Source organism: Rhinopithecus bieti, unplaced genomic scaffold, assembly GCF_001698545.2.
Source record: "Rhinopithecus bieti isolate Rb0 unplaced genomic scaffold, ASM169854v2 scaffold_5150, whole genome shotgun sequence".
NCBI classification, from domain to species: domain Eukaryota; kingdom Metazoa; phylum Chordata; class Mammalia; order Primates; family Cercopithecidae; genus Rhinopithecus; species Rhinopithecus bieti.
This window is the reverse complement of record NW_016804706.1, coordinates 210,531-216,181: the sequence shown is the minus strand read 5'-3', so window position 1 is coordinate 216,181 and position 5,651 is coordinate 210,531.

Sequence of the window (5,651 nt, the reverse complement as noted above, 5' to 3'; positions counted from 1 at the left end):
TTCTGACTCATAATTCAAGCCATGAAGATGTTTTCCCACAACTCCTCCAGGATAAAAGAAAGCCCATATTAATTTATGTTAGTAATAATAACATTGGATAGTCTGAAACTGCTTATGTGGCTTATATAAAAGGGGTTTTCCACTAGAAGTTTAACTCAAGCAGGGCGAGATGGCTCATGCCTGCAATCCCAACACTTTGAGAGGCTAAGGCAGGTAGATCACTAGAGCTCATGAGTTCAAGACCAGCCTGGGCAACATGGTGAGACCCTGTCTCCACAAAAAAATACAAAAATTAGTTTATCTATTATTTTATATTTTATATTTTATTAATTTCTATTATTAAATATTTTCTTTATTTCCTGGCTTCTACTGACATGGATTTATTTTTCTTTTTTTCCCTAGCTTTTCAAAATCTTCTATCCAGACCACAAAAAATTTTCTCCATATCAACAATAAGACTGTTTTGCTATCTTATTTATGTGTTTACCGGAGTAGTGCATTTAAATTTTTTTCTATAACTTTTCTTTGCGTTCACAACTTGGCTAACTGGTGCAAAAGCCCTAGCTTCTGGCCTGTCTTGGTTTTGATAGGCCTTCTTCACTAAGCTTAATCATTTCTAGCTTTTGATTTAAATAAGAGACATGTGACTCTTCCTTTCACTTGAATACTTAAAGGCCATTGTAGGATTATTAATTGGTCTCATTTCAATATTGTTGTGTCTTACAAAATAGAAAGGCCTGAAGAGAGGGAGAGATGAGTGGGTGGAGCAATCAAAACATACATCATTTATCAATTAAGTTCAGTGACTTATATGGGCAGTTTGTGGTTCCCTAAAACAATTACAATAGTAACATCAAAGATCACTGATCACACATCATCATAACTGATACAATCATAATGAAAAAGTTTGAAATATTGTGAGAATTACCAAAATGTCACATAGAGATAAGAAGGGGGCACATGGCATTGGAAAAATGGTATTGATAGATTTGCTCATTGCAAGGTTGCCACAAACCTTCAGGTGCAATAAAGTGAAGCATAATAAAATGAGATAGGCCTGTATTTGGTCGAACATCATTCTGGGTGTGTTTGCGGAGGTGGCTCCTCTCTGCAGGCAGGTCCCTATTGACTTCCCAACTCTCAGCAGAGAGGATAGCTACTCTCTGCAGCTGGTCATCCCGTCATCTCTCAGTTGTCCTCTACCATGCTATTGCTGATCCTGGAACTTTCATTGACCTCAGAGGGGAGGAAGTGCGTGTGGATTGGTCCATCCGTGGCCATGGGTGGGCAGAAAAAGGCACCACAAGACCCCACTGCAGTCCACCGGTGTGGCAGCCTGACCCCCAGCCTTCAGACTCTTCCTGGCCTGAGCATGGGGCCTTACAGGGACCCGCTCCCTTCCACCTAGGAGCCCATCTGCCTCCTGACGCCTTCCATAGTGCACAGGCTGCTTGTGCCAAGGGGCACCTGCAGGCCAACGCTTCCCCCTCATCCACTCTTGTCTGGCCCAACATCCAGAGGGGGCTGAGCTGGCAGGGCTCGATCATGCGTATACCCGGCAGGGTTATGACAGTGCCTGGGCTCAGCTCCACCTACTCCTAGGTTGGATTAGGTGCAGAGAGTGGAGAGAGACCAGGCAGTAGGAGCAGGCACTTCCGAACCTGCAATGGCAAAGGGGGCCTTCCCGGCTCTCAAGAGCACACAGAGGCCCAGGTCTACCGTCCGGATTTGGACAGCTGCAGCTGTGCCTGGGGATGTGGGGCTCCTGCCTGCTCCCAGCCCTCAAGAGCACACGGAGGCCCAAGTCTACAACCCTGATGTCTGTGGCTGCAGCCGCGCCCAGGATGGGCGGGGCTCCTGCCTGCTCCCAACACACAGGAGACCCGGGTATGCTGCACCGACTTTGGCGGCTGCAGCTGTGCCTAGTCGGGCAGGGGCTTTCAGGGGCGCCCTGGATAGAGTAGAACGCAGGCCCTGGCTGTAGGGAGTGGCAGGCTCCGAGGTCACCCAAACGCCTGGCGGACCCCAGGGGACTGGCCCTGGGAGGCCTGCGCAGAGCCTCCTCCCGAGGCCCAGGAACTCCAGCATGCCAACTGCAGATCACCGAGCTTCTCAATGTTGAATGCACTATGAATTACATCCAGTGCTTTTAGGTACTATGTATATTTAAACGTTGTGGTTTTCATCTCTAGAAGTTGGATTTTTTAAAGTATCTTCCACATCTATAAATTTCTGAACATATGGTAAACAGTATAATTGTTTTAATGCCATAACTTGAATCATTCTAACATATGTGTCAGTTCTGAGTCAGGTTTGATTTGTTGATTTTTTTCCTTACATCATATTTTCCTGCTTTTTTTCATGCTTAGTAAATTTTCATTGGGAAATTTTCTTTTACTGGGTGTATTTGTAATCCTAGAAATAGCCTTGAATTTCTTCTGGAGTGCTACTAAATTCCTTGGATACAGTTTGAAACTTTAGTCACTTGTTTCGAAGATTTGTTAGGTACAACCAGAACAGTGTTTAGTTTAGAGCTAATTATTGAAACTCTTGAAGCAAGACACTTTTGATTGCTAAACTCAATGTCTCAGGAATTCTTAGGTTTTCATTCTGACACATAAATAGCTTGAGAACCCACAGAATTCCCAGCCTTTGCATAAGCACTGGGCACTATTTACCTTAATCCATTAAGTAGTTCTTTCCTCATTCTGGGATAGCTTCCTCACACACATACGCAGATCAGCGCTCAGCTAAACTCAAGCAGTGCCCTCTCTCTGTGTATTAGTCCATTTTCATACTGCTATAAGGAAATACCCAAGACTGGGTAATTTATAAAAGAAAGAGGTTTAACTGACTCACAGTTCCACATGGCTGGGGAGGCCTCAAGAAACTTACAATCATGGGGGAAGGTCAAGAGAAAGCAATGACCTTCTTCACATGGTGGCAGGAAAAAGAAGTGCAAGCAGGGGAAATGCCAGACACTTATAAAACCATCAGATCTCATGAAAACTCACTCACTGTCACCAGACCAGAACAGGAGAAACCGCCCCCGTGATCCAATCACCTCCCTCCCTCAACATATGGGGATTACAATCGAGATGAGAGTTGGATGGGGACACCGAGCCAAACCGTATCATTCTGCAAGTCGTGAAAGATTTTTCTATGTTTAGCATTATCTTTTCTGACTTTTTTTATGACAAATTCTGCCTTAGTCTGGTTGCTCAGTTCTGTCTCCTTTATTTCTGTTTTGTTCAAAAGTTGTATGCCTTGATATAAAGGTGAATATCTAATTTTATTTCAGCAACTTGTACATAGTTGCCATCAAAAAATATTTACCAAATAAAGGAATAAACATTTTCATCATAAGATAAACTTCATCACAGAAACAGCTCGTTTAAATGATGCTGTTTTGTTTTTTTATAACATATGCCAAGTATTTTATTTAATAATTTACTAATATTATTTTTAAGTTGTGTTGGGTAGTTAATCTAAATCAACAATATATAACTGTGATGAGAGTCAGAAAATTTCTATTGTTTCTAAAAGTATTGGGAATTATCCACTGCTCCTAGAATAAATATGATAGTACACTTGGTTCTGATATAAATATTTTTACCTTATTGAATATGTTTTCCTACTGTTCCTACAGCACAGAGCATATTTCTATTTAATGGCTTGCTGGATATTTGCATAATTGATGTAATATTTGATAACTTTTAATATTTAATAACTTTAATGTTTTGGTAATACTTTCAGGAATACTTAAAATATTTCCTTATTAAATATGTTCAACATTGCCTTATTTTGATTTGCTTACTTGATAGTACAGGTACTATAATTTATTTAATGATATATTTAAATATATAGCCTTCCAAAATCTCAGGCAGCATACATGCAGAAACATTATACCTTTATAAAGTCAAAAATTTTACATTGTTTGAAGATAAAATTTTTCTCTGGCATATCTGTAATAATGAAAGAGAATCAAAATGTATTTTGAGGCCTTTGGGGACATATCTTGAGCAGCCACCCACATCAGCAGAACATTTTTCCAAGCACCCGTTTTTTTATTTAAAAATACATGAGATTTTCTCAACATAATATATCCATGTTTATTCCAATGCAGAATAGTAGTTTCAACGTTCAATTATTTTGAGCTCTATTTATACTTCTAAGTTAAACAAACAAAAACAAGAATATGTTAACATTTTTATTAAGTGACCCCCCAAAACCCCACAACATTTAGCCTCTGAGAAACATACTCCTTTAATAGAATAAATAAATAAATACAATAAGCATTTTTTTCATAATACATATTAGGATGTATTTTATTTCATGCCAATAGCAGACTCCATGTGAAAACGAGTCATGGGTTGGGAAAAATACTGTGATCCAAAAAATTCATAATGTCTAGGATCCTTTTCCAGATTATACTAGAATTAAGGAAATGAACTCACTTTCTCTTATATAGCCACGGGCCTTCAAAAGTGTTCCCAAAAACCTTTTCTCTGTGTTCCAGCTTCTCATCTGTCTTAACACCGGGAGCCACAGAAAGTGGACATGCTCACAGTACAGGAAATAGAGCTTTGCACTGTTCTTTTAAAGACGTGGATTTTTTGGTGAACTCACTCTATTTTGTCGTGGTATCTTTGGTTCATAGGTTTGTGAAGCAGTTTATAGCAACAGGCTATAGAAGTTTTTTTTTTTCTAAATAAAGATAATAGATCAACCAAAGTTTTGAATTCCACATGGTATTCTCAAACCCCCACACTGAAATAGGACTAACTTGCCCAGTCAAGTGGTGAAGAAAGTTTCCTTGTCAAAACATGTAAATTCCTGCTGAGTTTGTGTCCCTAAATTAGAATTTTTTCCCATCTCAGGTTTTTCCCCTGCTGATCACTGTCCAAAGCATCTCACTGTTCATCTTTCCCCCCAGAGTAAGTTCTACTTGTATTGACCTAGGCCTCGTTGTTGTGTACCATGAGAGCATAAGACTGACTAAGGCAAAACATTTACGGCAAAAAAGAATTTTAAAAGAATTCATGGCAAAACAATTATATTTAAAATCATCACCTCTAAATTTGTTCATTAATTTCTCTTTCCATAATTTCATCTTAATGTTTTTGAACTAATTGTCTCTTGATTTTACTTGCCTCTGAGACCTTAAAAAAGTATTTGAGGGTGATATAATTGGACATTGAATGTTAGAAGATGGCTAAATGGTGGCAATACTTGTTGATCAAAATTAACTCACGATAGTACTGACATGTTTTTCTAGGAGTTGGGATCATTTCTAATTTAATTGGGATTCATTTATAAACAATTCATGCTAAATATATTTCCTAAACTTTCTAAGTATCTTTTTCTCTAGCTATTATACCGTTTTCCCCTACTTTAACTAGATTAACTAGTCATTAGGAAAAGGGAGAAAAAATGACTGACTTGATGGAATTCAATATTGTAAAGCAGGTATTCTCATAAGTGAAAAAATGCTACATAGATTTTACCAAGAGTTAATTGCTTTTTTCTTAGTCTTGTTCCACTTGTGAACTTTGTGTCACTTGATACTATTCCCTCATCAATTCCATGTCTGACATCTTTCTGAAAGTCAAACATATCTATCCTTGCTTCTTAGGACTTCTTCTCAGAGA